Genomic DNA, 18,410 nt, shown 5'->3' with positions numbered 1-18,410 from the left:
ACGGGATTATGTGAATCCTTGACATAGAGGTTCAACCGATAGAGATCTTCGTAGAATATGTAGGAACCAATATAGACATCCAGGTCCCACTGTTGGTTATTGACCAGAGAGTGTCTCAGGTCATGTCTGCATAGTTCTAGAACCCGCAGGGTCTGCACACTTAAGGTTCAGTGACGTTTCGGTATAGTTGAGTTATATGTGTTGGTGACCTAAGTTTTGTTTGGAGTCCTAGATGAGATCCTGGACGTCACGGGGAGTTCCAGAATTGTCCGGAAACGAAGATTGATATATAGGAAGTTGGTGTTTGGATTCCGGAAGGTTTTCGGCCATTGCGGGCAGTGTACCGGGAGTGACGAATGGGTTCCGGCAAGAGAGACGGGGAAGTAGATGAGTTCTCCGGCAGCATGACAACGCGTCGGTGATGGTGATGATCTATTCATGCAGGGCTCCGCTCGAGCTCCGCAGAAATCCGATCTAGGGGAAAAAGTACGAAGTAGAGGTTTAGGGTTGCACGTGATAAAGTTGTGTCTCAAAACCCCTAAAACCTCTAGTATATATAGGAGGAGGGGAGGGGCTAGCCTTAAGGCTCAAGGGAGCCTCTAGGGCGTCGGCCGAAGTGGGAGGAGGAGGGATCCTCCTCCAATTCGGTTTGGAGGGAGGAGTCCCTTCCTTCCTTCCCACCTCCTCCTTTTTTTCCTTTTGCATTGTTTTTCTCCTTGGCCGAAATAGCTCTATTAGGCTGAATACACCAGCCTACTAAGTTCTGGTATACTACCCTTGGGCCTATTAGGTTCTCTCCCGGGTGGGTAGCCCCTCCCGGTAAAACGCCGGAACCCATTCGTCACTCCCGGTACACTGTCGGCAATGCCCAAAATCTTTCCGGAAGCCTAATGCAACAATCCTATATATCAATCTTCGTTTCCGGATCATTCCCGAAACCCTCTTGACGTCCGTGATCTCATCCGAGACTCTGAACAAAACTTCGGTCACCAACACTATAACTCAACTATATCGGAACGTCACTCAACCTTAAGTGAGCAGACCCTGCGGGTTCGAGAACTATGCAAACATGACCTGAGACACTCCCCGGTCAATATCCAATAGAGGGACATGGATGTCCATATTGAATCCTACATATTCTACGAAGATCTTATCGGTTGAACCTCTGTGCCAAGGGTTCATATAATCCCGTATAACATTCCCTTTGTCCTTCGGTATGTTACTTGCCCGAGATTTGATCGTCGGTATCCCTATACCTATTTCAATCTTGTTGCCGACAAGTCTCTTTACTCGTTCCGTAATACAAGATCCCATGACTAACACTTTAGTCACATTGCTTGCAAGGCTTATAGGTGATGTTGTATTACCGAGTGGGCCCCGAGATACCTCTTCGTCACACAGAGTGAAAAATCCCAGTCTTGATCCATGCTAACTCAACGGACACCTTCGAAGATAGCTGTAGGGAACCTTTATAGTCACCCAGTAACGTTGTGACGTTTGATACACACAACCTATTCCTCAGGTGTGAGTGAGTTACATGATCTCATGGTCATAGGAATGAATACTTGACACGCAGAAAACAATAGCAACAAAATGACACGATCACATGCTATGTTTATAGTTTGGGTCTTGTCCATCACATCATTCTCCCAATGATGTGATCCAGTCATCAAGTGACAACACTTGTATATGGTCAGAAAACCTTAACCATCCTTGATCAACTAGCTAGTCAACTAGAGGCTTACTAGGGACATAGTTTTGTCTATATATCCACACATGCATTTATATTTTCATTCAATACAATTATAGCATGGATAATAAACGATTATCTTGAAAGAGGAAATATAATAATAACTATTTTATTATTGCCTCTAGGGCATATTTCCAACAGTCTCTCACTTGCACTAGAGTCAATAATCCAGTCTCACATCGCTATGTGATTTACATTGGAATGAATCTAACACCCATACAGTTCTGGTGTTGATCATGGTTCGCTCGTGGAAGAGGTTTAGTCAGCGGATCTGCAACATTCAAACCCATGTGCATTTTGCAAATATTTACGTCCTCTCCTTCGACGTAGTTGCGGATGAGGTTGAAGCGTTGTTTTATGTGTCTGGTCTTCTTGTGAAACGTTGGTTCCTTGGCTAAAGTAATGGCACCAATGTTGTCACACAACATAGTTATTGGATTTAGTGCGCTCGGCACAACTCCAAGATCTGTCATGAACTGCTTCATCCAGATACCCTCCTTAGCCGCCTCCGAGGCAGCCATGTACTTCTCTTCACAATTAGAATCAGCTATGACGCTTTGCGTGGAACTACACCAGCTTACCGCACCCCCATTGAGAATAAATATGTATCCGGTTTGAGACTTAGAGTCATCCGGATCAGTGTCAAAGTTTGCATCGACGTAACCCTTTACGACGAGCTCTTCGTCACCTCCATAAACGAGAAACATTTCCTTAGTCATTTTCAGGTACTTTAGAATATTCTTGACCGCCGCCCAATGTTCCACTCCTGGATCACTTTGAAACCTGCCTGCCATACTTATGGTCAGGCTAACATCTAGTCTTGTGCACATCATTGCATACATGATAGACCCAACGGCTGAAGCATAGGGGACGATACTCATCTTTTCTATATCTTCTGCATTTACTGGCCATTGAGTCTTACTCAACTTTATACCTTGTAACACATGCAAGAACCCTTTCTTGTATTGTTCATTTTGAATTTCTTCCAAACTTTCTCAAGGTATGTGCTTTGTGAAAGTCCTATCAGGCATCTTGATCTATCTCTATAGATCTTAATACCTAATATGTAAGCAGCTTCTCCTAGGTCTTTCATTGAAAAACTTTTGTTCAAGTAATCCTTTATGTTCTCCAAAAACTCCACATTGTTTCCAATCAGCAATATGTCATCCACATATAATATTAGAAACGCTACACAACTCCCACTCACTTTCTTTTATAGACAAGATTCTCCTACAACTTGTATAAAACCAAACGCCTTGATCACCTCATCAAAGCGCTTATTCCAACTCCGAGATGCTTGCACCAGTCCATAAATGCATCGTTGGAGCTTGCATACTTTGTCAGCATTCTTTGGATCGACAAAACCTTCGGGTTGCATCATATACAACTCTTCCTTAAGAAACCCATTAAGGAACGCCGTTTTGACATCCATCTGCCAGATTTCATAATCGAAAAATGCATCTATTGCTAACATGATTCAGACAGATTTAAGCATCGCTACCAGTGAGAATGTCTCATCGTAGTCAACTCCTTGAACTTGTGAAAAACCCATTGCCACAAGTCGAGCTTTAGAAACGGTCACATTACCGTCCGCGTCCGTCTTCTTCTTAAAGATCCATTTGTTCTGAATAACCTTGCGACCTTTAGGTAATACTTCCAAAGTCCACACTTTGTTTTCATACATAGATCCTATCTCCGATTTCATGGCCTCTAACCATTTGTTGGAATCTGGGCCCACCATTGCTTCTCCATAATTCGCAGGCTCATTGTTGTCTAACAACATGATAGATAAGAGAGGATTCCCGTACCATTCAGGAGCAGTACGTGATCTTGTCGACCTACGAGGTCCGATAGTAACTTGATCCGAAGCTTCATGATCATCATCATTAGCTTCCTCCTCAACTGGTGTTACCTCGACAGAGATTTCCCTCTGCCGTGCGCCACCATCTTGTGGGAGCATAGGTTCCAAAACCTCATCAAGTTCTATCTTCCTCCCATTCAATTCTTTCGAGAGAAACTCTTTCTCTAGAAAAGCTCCGTTCTTAGCAACAAACACTTTGCCCTCGGACCTGAGATAGAAGGTGTACTCAACTGTCTCATTTGGGTAACCTATGAAGACCCACTTTTCCGCTTTGGGTTCCAGCTTTTTAGGCTAAAGCTTTTTTGACATAAGCATCGCATCCCCAAACTTTAAGAAACGACAACTTTGGCTTCTTGCCATACCATAGCTCATATGGTATCGTCTCAATGGATTTTGATGGTGCCCTATTTAAAGTGATGCAGCTGTCTCTAATGCATAGCCCCAAAACGATAATGGTAAATCGGTAAGAGACATCATAGATCGCACCATATCTAATAAAGTACGATTACGACGTTCAGACACCCCATTACGCTGTGGTGTTCCAGGCGGTGTCAACTGTGAAATGATTCCACATTGTCTTAAGTGAGCACCAAACTCGTAACTTAGATATTCACCCCCTCGATAAGATCGTAGGAACTTGATCTTCTTGCTACAATGATTTTCAACTTCACTCTGAAATTGTTTGACCTTTTCAAATGTTTCAGACTTGTGCTTCATCATGTAGATATATCCATACCTACTCAAATCATCAGTGAAGGTGAGAAAATAAGGATATCCGCCGCACGCCTCCACACTCATTGGTCCGCACACATCAGTATGTATGATTTCCAACAAGTTACTTGCATGCTCCATTGTTCCAGAGAACGGAGTCTTAGTCATCATGCCCATGAGGCATGGTTCACACGTGTCAAGTGACTCCAAAAGCCCATCAGATGGAGTTTCTTCATGCGTTTTACACCAATATGACCTAAGCGACAGTGCCACAAAAAGGTGGCCCTATCATGCTTAACTCTACATCTTTTGGCCTCATTGTTATGGATATGTGTGTCATCACAATCAAGATTCAATATGAACAAACCCCTCACATTGGGTGCATGACCATAACAAATATTACTCATATAAATAGAACAACTATTATTCTCCGACTTAAATGAGTAACCGTCTTGCAATAAATAAGATCCAGATATAATGTTCATGCTTAACGCAGGCACTAAATAACAATTATTTAAGTTCATAACTAATCCCGATTGTAACTGAAGTGAGACTGTGCCCACGATGATTGCATCAACCTTGGAACCATTTCCCACGCGCATCGTCACTTCATCCTTCACCAGCCTTCGTTTATTTCACAGTTCCTTCTTCGAGTTGCAAATGTGAGCAACAGAATCAGTATCAAATACCCAGGCACTACTACGAGAGTTGGTTAAGTACACATCAATAACATGTATATCACATATACCTTGTTTGGCGTTGGCCGCCTTCTTATCAGCCAAATACTTGGGGCAGTTGCACTTCCAGTGACCCATCCCCTTGCAATAATAGCACTCAGTTTCTGGCTTAGGTCCAGCCTTGGGTTCCTTTGTCGGAGGGGCAACAATTTTGCCGCTCTTCTTGGAGTTACCTTTCTTGCCTTTGCCGCTTTTCTTGAAACCAGTGGTCTTATTGACCATCAACACTTGATGTTCTTTCCGGATTTCCGACTCCGTGACTTTCAGCATCGCAAATAACTGGCCGGGTGACTTATTCATCCCTTGCATGTTATAGTTCAACACAAAGCTCTTGTATCTTGGTGGCAGTGATTGAAGAATTCTGTCAGTGATGGCCTCTTGCGGGAGTTCAATCCCCACCTCAGCTAGACGGTTTGAGTACCCACACATTTTGAGCACATGTTCAGTGACAAACGAATCCTCCTCCATTTTGCAAGCATAAAATTTATCGGAGGTCTCATACATATCGATTCGGGCATTCTTCTCAAGATAAACTTTAACTCCTGGAACATCTCATATGCCCCATGACGTTCAAAGCGTCATTGAAGTCCCGGTTCTAAGCCATACAAGACTGCACATTGAACTACTGAGTAGTCCTCCTTACGCGCTTGCCAAGCGTTCAAAACATCTTGACCAGCCGTAGCGGGTGGTTCATCTCCTAGTGCTGCATCAAGGACATAATTCTTTTGCCCAGCTTGTAGGATAATCCTCAGATTACGAGCCCAGTCTACAAAGTTGCTACCATCATCTTTCAGCTTAGCCTTCTCTAGGAACATATTGAAATTCAGGGTTGCTACTGCGCGAGCCATTGATCTACAACATAAAATATTGCAAAGTTTACTTAGACTATGTTCAAGACAATTAGAGTTCAGATAATCATATTACTAATAAACTCCCACTCAAATAGACACCCCTCTAGTTATTTGAGTGTGGCATGATCCAAATTCACTAACTCAAGTCCGATCATCACGTGAGTTGAGTGTAGTTTCAGTGGTAAACATTTCTATGTTAATCATATCAACCATACGATTCATGCTCGACCTTTCGGTCTCTTGTGTTCCGAGGCCATGTCTGTACATGCTAGGATCGTCAAATTTGACCCGAGTGTTCCGCATGTGCAACTGTTTTGCACCCGTTGTATGTGAACGTTGAGTCTATCACACCCGATCATCACGTGGTGTCTCGAAACGAAAGACTGTCGCAATGGTCCACAGTCGGGGAGAACACAATTTTATCTTGAAATTTAAGTGAGGGATCACCTTATAATGCTACCGTTGTTCTAAGCAAGATAAGGTGCATAAAACGATTAACATCACATGCAATTTATAAGTGAGATGATATTGGCATGATCTTGTGCTTCTTGATCTCCATCACCAAAGCACCAGCATGATCTTCATCGTCACCAGCAACACGCCATGATGCCCATCAACGTGCCGCCATCGAGGTTGTCGTGCTATCCATGCTATTACTACTAAAGCTACAACCTAGCAATATAGTAAACGCACCTGCAAGGACAAACATTAGTTTAAAGACAACCCTATGGCTCCTACCGGTTGCCGTAGCACCGACGTGCAAGTCGATATTTAACTATTACAACATGATCATCTCATACATCAAATATATCACATAATGTCATTGGCCATATCACATCACATGCATACCCCGCAAAAACAAGTTAGACGTCCTCTAATTTGTTCTTGCATGTTTTACGTGGCTGCTATGGGTATCTAGTATGATCGCATCTTACTTACGCAAAGCCACAATTGTGATATGCAAGTTGCTATTTAACCTTTCTCCAAGGACCGCCTCGGTCATATCCGATTCAACTAAAGTTGAAGAAAGAGACACCCGCCAGTCATCTTTATGCAACAAGTTGCATGTTGGTCAATGAAACCGGTTTCTCGTAAGCGTATGAGTAAGGTTGGTCCGGGTCGCTCCAATCCAGCAATACCGCTTAATCGAGAAAAGATTAAGGAGGGCAGCAAATCGGGCATCAACACCCACAAAAACTTTTATGTTCTACTTTAGATTACATCTACGCGTGAACCTAGCTCATGATGCCACTGTTGGGGAACGTTGCATGGGAAACAAAAAAATTCCTACGCACACGAAGACCTATCATGGTGATGTTCATCTATGAGAGGGAGATCGGATCCACATACCCTTGTAGGTAACTAAGCGAGAAGCGTTAAGAAACACGATTGATGTAGTGGAATAGCTTCATGATTCAAATCACCGTAGTCCCACGATCCGTCCCGATCTAGCATCGAACGGACGTCACCTCCGCGTTCAGCACACGTACATCTCGATGACAATCTCCGCCTTCTTGATCCAGCAAGAGAGACGGGGAAATAGATGAGTTCTCCGGCAGCGTGAGAACACGCTGTTGATGGTGATGATCTATTCATGCAGGGCTCCGCCCGAGCTCCGCCGAAATCCGATCTAGAGGAAAAACTATGAAGTAGAGGTTTAGGGTTGCACGTGGCAAAGTTGTGTCTCAAAGTCCCTAAAACCTCTAGTATTTATAGGAGGAGGAGAGGGTCTAGCCTTGAGGCTCAAGGGAGCCTCTAGGGCGTCGGCCTAAGTGGGAGGAGGAGGGATCCTCCTCCAATTCGGTTTGTAGGGAGGAGTCCCTTCCTTCCTTCCCACCTCCTCCCTTTTCCCCTTTTGCATTGTTTTTTATCCTTGGCCGAAATAGCCCTATTGGGCTGGCTTCACCAGCCCACTAAGGGCTGGCATACCACCCATGGGCCTATTAGGTTCTCTCCCAGGTGGGTGGCCCCTCCCGGTAGAACCTCGGAACCCATTCGTCACTCCCGGTACACTACTGGCAATGCCCGAAATCTTTCTGGAAGACAAATGCAACAATCCTATATATCAATCTTCATTTCCAGACCATTCCGGAAACCCTCATGATGTCCGTGATCTCATCTGGGACTCCAAACAAAACTTCAATCACCAGCACCTATAACTCAACTATACCGAAACGTCACCGAACCTTAAGTGTGCATACCGTGTGGGTTCGAGAACTATGCACACATGACCCAAGACACTCCCGAGCCAATATCCAATAGCGGGACCTGGATGTCCATATTGGATCCTACATATTCTACGAAGATCTTATCGGTTGAACCTTTGTGCCAAGTATTCATATAATCCTCTATACCATTCCCTTTGTCCTTCGGTATGTTACTTGCCCGAGATTTGATCGTCGGTATCCCTATACCTATTTCAATCTCGTTAACGGCAAGTCTATTTACTCGTTCCGTAATACAAGATCCCATGACTAACACTTTAGTCAGATTGCTTGCAAGGCTTATATGTGATGTTGTATTACCGAGTGGGCCCCGAGATACCTCTCCGTCACACGGAGTGACAAATCCGAGTCTTGATCCATGCTAATTCAATGGACACCTTCGGAGATAGCTGTAGAGCACCTTTATAGTCACCTAGTAATGTTGCGACTTTTGATACACACAAGGTATTCCTCCGGTGTCAGTGAGTTACATGATCTCATGGTCATAGGAATGAATACTTGACATGCAGAAAACAATAGCAACAAAATGACACGATCACATGCTACGTTTATAGTTTGGGTCTTGTCCATAACATTATTCTCCCAATGATGTGATCCAGTCATCAGGTGACAACACTTCTATATGGTCAGAAAACCTTAACCATCCTTGATCAACTGGCTAGTCAACTAGAGGCTTACTAAGGACATAGTTTTGTCTATATATCCACACATGCATTTATGTTTTCATTCAATACAATTATAGCATGGATAGTGAACGATTATCTTGGAACAGGAAATATAATGATAACTATTTTATTATTGCCTCTAGGGCATATTTCCAACAGAGCCTTCTAGCTGTCTTGACTCATCAAAGTGCATTGTCTAGTATGTGTTATGTGGCTTTTCTTCGGGGACTTATAGTTTGGTCCAATCATTGATGAATTCCACCAGAGCTTGAGACTTAATGGATCTATGAGGCACATATTTTACCTAATGTGGTCCAAGCTCGATTGCCCACTTAGCAATCTGACATGTGGCCTCTCTGTTTTGGATGATATCTCTCACAGGAGCTGAACTAACCACTGTGATTGGATGTTACTGGAAATAATGTTTGAGCTTACGGCTAGCCATGAAGACACAAAAAACCAGTTTCTACCAATGTGGATATTGTTGTTTTGACAAAGTCGAAACTTCGCTGACATAATAGACATGCCTTTGTACCGCATATTCTTTCCCTGCCTCCTTGCACTCAGCGACAACTGCAACACTCATTTCTTCATTATGTGCGATGGTGTATAGGAGCATAGACTCTTTGTCAATGGGGGCTTCTAAAACTGGCGGCTCAATGAACTGTTTCTTTAGTGCCTCGAATGAGTCGTTAGTGGCATTTGTCCAGACAAAATTATCAATATTTTTGGGCAACTGATAGAGAGGAATCGCCTTTTTGCCAAGGCGGCTTACAAATCGGCTCAAGGCTGCTATACGACCCACCATGTGTGGGACGTTGTTGATGTTTGCCGGTTTAGATAGAGAAGTCACTGCTTTGATTTTCTCCACGTTAGCCTCGATGCCATGCTTTGAAACCAAGAATCCCAGCAAGTTGCATGCAAGCACTCCAAAGATGCATTTGTCCGGGTTAAGCTTCATCTTGTATATACGATGGTTGTCGAATGATTCCTTGAGGTCATCCAGCAGAGTCTCTTTCTTTTGGGAATTAACCATAATATCAGCGACATAAGCATTAACGCCGCGTCCAATTAGGTTGTGTAAACAGTTGTGAACACAATGCTAATAAGTAGCCCCACACTTTTAAGTCCAAAAGGCATAGAAACATAGCAGAAAGCGCCAAAGGGGTGATGAAAGCCATCTTCTCTTGATCCTCAACCGTCATCTAACCCGATGATAACCAGAATAAGCATCCAGAAAACACAAGCGTTCGCACCCAGTTGTGGAGTCAATGATCTGATCAATGTAAGGAAAAGCAAACAGATCCTTGGGGAAGGCTTTTTTGAGATCTATGTAATCAACACACATAGGCCAAGTGTCATTCTTTTTCAAAACAAGCATTGGATTTGCCAACCACTTTGGGTGGAAAACTTCAATGATGAACCCGACAGCCAGGAGTCGGGCTACTTCTTCATGAATAACTTTCCGCCTCTCCTCATTAAAATGACATAGGAATTGGCGAACATGTTTCATCAATATTAAGGTGGTTCTCAGCGAGTTCTCTCAGTACACCACGCATCTTAGAAGGTTTCCATGCAAAGATGTCTCGATTCTCATAGATGAACTCGATGAGCGTGATTTCCTATTTGGGATCCAGTCCTGTCCCAATAGTGAACTGCTAGGAAGGATCACCAAGAGTGAAGTCCACCTGCTTGGTATCCTCAGTCGACTTGAACTTCAGGGCAGGTTCAGATTCTGTGGTGGTGTTCTTAAGAGAAGTCATCTCGCCCGGGAAAACATTGGCTTTGTAGTACTTTAACTCCTCCACAACACAAGTTGTTGGAAATATGCCCTAGAGGCAATAATAAAGTAGTTATTATTATTTTTCCAGTTCATGATAATTGTCTATTATTCATGCTATAATTGTATTAACCAGAAACCGTAATACATGTGTGAATATATAGATCACAAGGTGTCCCTAGTGATCCTCTAGTTGGCTAGCTCGTTGATCAATAGATGATCATGGTTTCTAGACCATGGACATTGGATGTCATTGATAACGGGATGACATCATTGGGGAATGATGTGATGGACAAAACCCAATATTAATTATAGCACTAGATCGTGTTGTTCGTCTGCTAAAGCTTTTCTAATGTCAAGTATCATTTCCTTAGACCGTGAGATTGTGCAACTCCCGGATACCGTAGGAGTGCTTTGCGGGTACCAAACATCACAACATAACTGGGTGATTATAAAGGTGCACTACGGGTATCTCCGAAAGTGTCTGTTGAGTTGTACGAATTGAGACCAGGATTTGTCACTCCGTGTGACGAAGAGATATCTGTGGGCCCACTCGGTAATCCATCATCATATTGAGCTCAGTGTGACTAAGCGGTTATGTGACAGCCCGATGCCGACGTTCCAGAAGATTCCCCCTTATATTCCGTTTCTGTCGTGTGTTAGTTTTATTTGCTGCACCATCATGTAGTTTGCATCATGGCATCATGCATGGCATCATGTCAACTGTGTTTTGTCGGTGTTGCTTGTTGCTCCGTGTTGTTGGGTGTTAGTGCCTTGTGAATGGCGTTGTTTTGTTGGAGTGTTGAGAGAGGGTGCGTGAGAGCCACCGCTAAACCCTGTTGCACCGCGAACCACTCCCCTCCTCTCTTCTCTTTGATTTTGTTTTGGGGTTGTGTAAAAGTTTCCATTTTAACCCTTTTAAAAAATGCGTCTTCTTTCAAAAACCCTTTTATTAAATGTGGGGGCAACACCTTGGGTTTGCTTTATTATTAGTTTCCTTTTGTTATTTTTATAACAAGGGACTCTTTTATTTTTAAAAAAAGGGGGTTTGTTTATTATTTAAAAAAGAAAGGGTATTATTTTATTCTTAAAAAAAGTTTCATTTTATTTGTTTTAAAAATGCCCAAGCTATTTTATAGTTGGGGTATATTTTTTTTTAAAAAGGAGCCAAAAGCATTTTTCTATTTGGTTAAAAAAACCTTTTTCATTTTTGTTGGAGTTTTCTGTTTTTTAAAAGGGAAAGGCCAAGAGCTAGCAAAGAGGGAGTTGCCAGTCCCAGGCCCAAGCCTCCCATAGCCCTAGCGCTGCTCGTCCCCCTGTTCTTCCCAGTGCGCCGTCACCTCCCCATTCCCGATCCCCTTGCCTCGTCCTTCCTCGTCCCAGTGCTGCAGCCGCCCTCGCTCGCCGCCATGCCGCCGCTAGGAGCTGCTGCACCCGCGCTGCCGCAGCTGCTCGCCGTCCGCGCCCTGGCCTCGCCTCCCTCGCCCCCTCCTCGTGGCTCCCTCTAGCCGCCGTTCCCCGAGCGTCCACGCCTCCCCTGCCGCTGTTCCCGGCCCCGAGCTCGCGTGGCCGCCGTTGCCCCTGCAGCAGAGCCTCGCCCCTCCTCGTCTCCCTCGCCTGCGCCGTCTCCCCGCGCTCCTGCTGCCATCGTTGCGCGCCGTGGTCGCCGCCCTGCGTGCCCGACCTCACCCCATGCCTGCGCGCCGCCGCCGGCCTCGCCCCGTCGGTGCGCGTCCTCTTTGCGCGGCCGTCCTCCGGAGCAGCCTGCCTCCATCCCCGTCGTTCCCCTGTCGAGCTTGTGCTGCTGCTGCTGCGCTTTGTTGTTGCTGTTGCCGAGCCTGCATGTGTTGCCGCTGTTGATGTGTTGCTGCTAGATGCTGCTGTGGCTAGTTGCTGTGCTGGCTTGCCTGCTGCTTGCTGGCGCCTTGCTCTTGTTGTGGTGTGTGCCGAGCTGTGCCATAGCTGATGCCTCGCCAATAGCTATTGATGCCTTGCCGCTGCCGCCCTGTGGCATGTTGCTGTAGATGCATGCTGCTTGCCGATTTGCTAGATGCATGCCACTTAGCTAGCTTGCTTGCTAATACCTGCTAGTTGCTGTTGCTGCTAGCCGATGCTAGGTGCGATAGCTGCATGCCGTCGCCGCTTGCTGTTGCCTTGCGTGAGGCTTGCATTTTGATGCTTGTGCTGCCGCTTGCCGTCGCCGCTTAGAACGTCCCCGCCGCATGGGATCGCCAAGTTCACGAGTACACCGACATCCTCGACGACCCCGGAAACGAGTTCGACTTCCTCAACGTCGCCGAAGACCCGTGTTTGACTATTGAGGTGAAGACCGTAACCGTCGCTGAAGACCGTGTACCACTACTTCAACTACCGACGCGTGTACGACTACTTCCATGACTTCCACGACGTCCGCTTCGACCCGAACCCCTCCGATATGCACGCTTCAAAGGTATAACGTTGAGACGTTGTCGCGACCGTGTGTAGTGTTGTATGAGTTGTATCGTTTGTTGCACCGTATGTTGCCCGTTGCACGCTGTCCTCTTATGTTGTGCCCGACACATGGAAACCTAGTATCAGGATCACCCCATCTTTATTTACCGTTCCCGCACGCGTTCCCAGTACGTTGGCACGAGATCTCGACGAGTTGTCGGGATAGGAACGTTGCCGTGGCATCATTTCCGACTTGTCGCCATGGTTCCCTTTCGCTCGCCATGGCGACACCTGTTTCTTTCCCTTCTTGCCGTGATGTAATGAGCTCGCATGCATGACGCATTCATGGCATATATCTTGTGTTGCATGTCTCTTGTACGTAGCTCCGTTCTAAGTCCCGCGTGTTAACCGACTAGGATGCCAGATAGAATCACCCGCTTCACCCCTTGCCATGTTAACAACAATTTAATATTGCCGAGTAAATAATCGGGAGTGAATCCAATAATTAATCGTGGAGTTTCGTCGATATGCAACTCTTTGCATATCGAGCTTCACTTAATGTGTAGAGTTTGTGTGAGATGAATTGCCATGCCATCCCTTGCATCATTGAACTTATCACGCATCATAGTAGGTTGTGCATCATGTTGTGCATCGTGTGGTGAATATCTGTGTTGATGTTTGTTTCCGGTTTGCTCCATCTCGATAGAGTTCCGCAAGCGTGTCGGATTGTGAGGACCCGTTCGACTACGTCGGTTCGTCTGCTACACAGAGTCATTCTTCTTCCAAGCGGGATCTCAGGCAAGATGACCATTTCCCCAGATACCATTACTATCATTGCCATGCTAGTTTATCGCTTCTATCGATTATGTCTCGTTGCCTACCACATGTTCAATATCAGCCTCTCAACCATGCCATGATAACCTTCAATCTGTTCGACCTAGCAAACCACTGATTGGTTGTGTTACTGCTTGCTTAACCCTGTTGATAGCGTTGCTAGTTGCAGGTGTAGTTGCTTCCATGTGATAACATGGGTTCCTTGTCATATCACCATATTAATGCTATTTAATTTAATGCACCTATATACTTGGTAAAGGTGGAAGGCTCGACCTTTCTAGCCTGGTGTTTTGTTCCACCTTTGACCCCTTAGTTTCGGCTACCGGTGTTATGTTCCATAAATGAGCGCTCCTAACACGATCGGGGTTTTTATGGGGACCCCCTTGATAATTCGTTTTAGATTAAAGCTGGTCTGGCAGGGCCCAACTTTGGTACTACATTTGCCTAATGACTAATGAACTGCATAGGGAGTAATTAACCCGAGGAGAATTTAATGAACCCTCGGGCCAGTGCTCCTCATGAGTGTTGGTCCAAAATGGACAGACTGCGGGGCCACCACGGGGCAACTCGAGGTTTGGTACCTGTAGGCTTTTCCATCCGTCGTGTCCTGAGAACGAGATACGCGGCTCCTATCGGCTTCGTCGACATGTCGGGCGGCCTTGCTGGATTAGTTTTACCTTTGACGGAATATCTTGTGCATCGGGATTCCGGTGATGCTTTGGGTAACCTCAGAGTTGAGGTTTTCCACTAGGGAATCCGACGAGATCGCGAGCTTCGTGATTGAGGATTTCTGTGCGGCTTGTGGTAATTTGTGATGGACTAGTTGGAGCACCCCTGCAGGGTTAAATCTTTCGGAAAGCCGTGCCCGCGGTTATGTGGCAGCGTGGAAACTTTGTTTAACACTGGTTCTAGATAACTTGAAGTTAATTAATTAAAATATGCCAACTGTGTGCGTAACCGTGACTGTCTCTTTCGTGAGTTCCTTCTCCGATCGAGGACACGGTGGGGTTATGTCTGACGTAGGTAGGTGTTCAGGATCATTCATTTGATCATCTGTAGTTCACGTCCGCTATGCGTAGATCTTCCCCCTCTTATTTCTTGTACTCGTAAGTTAGCCACCATATATATGTTCTTATCCGCTGCTGCAACCTCCCCACTTAACCATACCTCACCCATTAAGCTTTGCTAGTCTTGATACCTTTGGAAATGAGATTGCTGAGTCCCCTGTGGCTCACAGATTACTACAACACCAGTTGCAGGTACAGGTAAAGGGTACTTGACGCGAGCGCGTTGATTGTTCATTTGGAGTTGCTTCTTCTTCTTCTTCATCATCGATCTAGGATGGGTTCCAGGCCGGCAGCCTGGGATAGCAAGGATGGATGTCGTTTCATTTTCTCGTTTGTTTTCGTCCGTAGTCGGACCCTGCTCTTACCCTTGATGATTATGTAATGTATTGATGTGACTCTGATGTAGCTTGTGGCGAGTGTAAGCCAAGTCTATATATCTCTTCTTTTCAGTACATGTACTTGTAACGATATCCATTCTTGCGACACGACGAGATGCACTTCTATCCCTGACGAGGCCCTCGTGCCAAATTGAGGATAGGGTCGCATCTTGGGCGTGACAGGTTAGCCACGGGATGATGTGTTATGAAACGAGTAAAGAGACTTGCCGGTAACAAAATTGAACAAGGTATAGGGATACCTACGATCGAATGTCGGGCAAGTATCATACCGATAGACAAAGGGAATTGTATACGGGATTGATTGGATCCTTGACATCGTGGTTCATCCGATAAGATCATCATGGAATATGTGGTAACCAACATGGATATCCAGACCCCATTGTTGGTTATTGGCCGGAGAGATGTCTCGGTCATGTGTGCTTGTCTCCCGAACCCGTAGGGTCTACACACTTAATGTTCGATGATGCCAGGGTTATAGGTAAATAGTGTACGTGGTTACCGAAGGTTGTTCGGAGTCCCGGACGTCACGAGGAGCTCCGGAATGGTCCGGAGGTAAAGATTTATATATAGGAAGTGAGATTTTGGACACCTGAAATGTTTCGGGCGTCACCGGTAACGTGTCGGGTCCACCGGAAGGGTTGCGGGGATCCACCGGGAGGGGCCACTAGCCCCAAAGGCTAGCATGGGCCAAAAGGTGGAAGTGAACCAGCCCATAGTGGGCTGGTGCGCCTCCCACCTAGGACCAAGGCGCACCAAGGTAGGAAGGGGGCAAACCCTAGCACAAAAGGGTGCCCAACGCCCATCTGGGTGCGCCACCCCTCCTCTCAGTGCCTTGGTCGCCGCCCTCCTAGCCATCTAGGGCTGCCGCCACCCCTGGGGAGGGAACCCTAGGGGTACGCACCCTCTCTCCCTCCCTCCTATAAATACCCAAGGTATTGGGGCTGATTCGAGACATGCAATCTCTCTCGGCGTAGCCCTACCCCTCTCTCTCCTCGTCATGTGCACAACTTAGCGAAGCTGTGCCGGAGAACCACGTAGCTCCACCGCCACCACGCCGTTGTGCTGCCGGCGCACTCTCCCTCAACCTCTCCCTCGTCCTTGCTGGATCATGGTGCGGGAGACGTCACCGGGCTGCAGGTGTGTTGAACGCGGAGGTACCGTAGTTCGGCACATAGATCGGAATCCACCGCGACTTGAATCGTTGCAAGTACGACTCCATCAACCGCGTTCATAGCAACGCTTCCGCTTAGCGAGCTTCAAAGGTATGAAGATGCTCTATAACCTCTCTCGTTGCTGGTTTGTCCATAGATAGATCCTTGTATGCCGTAGGATGTTTTTTGAAATTACTACGATCCCCAACACAAGCTAGCTCCGCATAAGTTGCATCTCCTTCCTCGCACTCGTGGGGTAGTTTTCGACTCCCATCGACTGTGATTGTACCATGTTTTCCTGCAACTTAAGCTTGAGATAGATATAACAAGGCCAACCCAGGAACTGAGCATAAATCGGCCGTCCAGAAAGAGCATGATATGTGCTCTTAATTTTGACCACCTCAAACATCAGAGATTCACATCTATAATTGAACTCCAATCCGAACACAAGATCTAGTTTGATTTGGCCAATTGGATATGCATATTTTCAAGGAACAATTCCATGAAAGACTATAGAAGATGGGTGCAACTTTTCCTCAGAAAGGCTCATGCGTCGGAAGGTGTCATGGTATAAGATGTGGATACTACTCCTTGTATCCATGAGAACTGCTCCTTGTATCCATGAGAACTTTGTTGAGAACACCTCCCACTTGAGGTGCCACCACTATATCCAGGCCACCTCGATTATCAATTTGAGCTGGATAATCCTCTCTGCTCCATGTGATTGGGTACTCAGATCAATCCAAATACCCGGGGGTTGCCGACTCGACCATATTGGTGGCCCTCTTTTTTACCTTACTCTCCCGCCTGCAAGTACTAGTGGTGAAAACATGATATTCTCCGCTACTTAGTTACTTGGAATTACAGTGAAATCCGGCTTGATTATCATGTTGTTGTTCCCTGTCCCGAGCGTTGTTGACCGTCGTTGTTATCGCCAGAGTGTCGATAACCTACACCTAAGTCGCTCGGTTCATGAGAGCTTGGACCTGCAAAGCTCCTAGATGAGCCAGCATTAAATCCGTCGGGATGACCTGTATTACCACCACTGTTGCGTGGAAAAATTGATTCTGGAACGCCTGCATAAAGTGGCAATTTCCCCCCGAGTGAGTGGACGGCTTATTGGGAAAACTATGCATAGGACAAGGGGCCTTGATCGCTTCTTCATAATTGCGCGGCTTCTTGGTATAAACCCTAGAAGAGTTGTTGTTTCATCGTTGGTTTTTAAAACCAACGTTGATATTAGCAACAAAAACTGACCCGCCGCACGGATGCTTGCATTTTCCATGATGCCAAGAATTGTGTTGCTGATGACCTTTTCCGTTCTCATGCTTCTTCCCTTTGCTAGATTTATCCTCATCTGAGCCGGGATCTTTGGTGCTATCAGACTCAGCTTACCTGGTAAGGACATCCATGAGGTCTCCCATATCCTGAACCTTCCACTTGAGGCGTTCAAGCTTCTAGACAAGTGGTTGGAAGTGGCAATTTTTTTCCAAAATCAAAACAGCTAGGGCAGCTTTGATACTGGGAGACGAGTGGGTGATTTTCATGACCCGACAAGTCTAGTGGTGGGCCAACTCATCTGTACATTGCACCCAGTGTTGTAAGTCGACAATCGTCATTGGCCTCTTCAAGTACCTTGGAAATTCTTGATGAAGCGTTCCTTCAATACCGAACAAGAGTTAATGGAATTGGGGGCAGGTTTTTCAACCACGTACGAGCTGGTGCTTCCAACATCATGGTCAAGTACTTAGTGCATAAAACTTCGCTAACATCAAGCATGTCCATAGCAAGCTCATAACTTTCAACCCACGCCACCAGCTTGAGATCGGTCAGTAATTAGGAACTTTGCGAGGGTCTTTGAAATCGATGGGCATACGCTCGCTGTGTAAAGTTGATGATAAGCATGGAACTCCAATCGTCCTGCTGTTTAGACCCGCCGTCGAAGAGTCG

General features: G+C 45.9%; 1 pseudogene; it reads left to right on the top strand.

Annotated features, from left to right (window-relative positions):
* The window catches only part of LOC123396549, a 142,170-nt pseudogene extending 129,624 nt beyond the window's left edge, over window positions 1–12,546 (top strand).
* Window positions 12,547–18,410: the final 5,864 nt, after the last annotated feature.

This window comes from Hordeum vulgare, chromosome 5H (genome assembly GCF_904849725.1).
Source record: "Hordeum vulgare subsp. vulgare chromosome 5H, MorexV3_pseudomolecules_assembly, whole genome shotgun sequence".
Classification (NCBI taxonomy): Eukaryota; Viridiplantae; Streptophyta; class Magnoliopsida; order Poales; family Poaceae; genus Hordeum; species Hordeum vulgare.
Note: the sequence above shows the minus strand (reverse complement) of the source record. Positions and strands in the feature narration are given on the sequence as shown.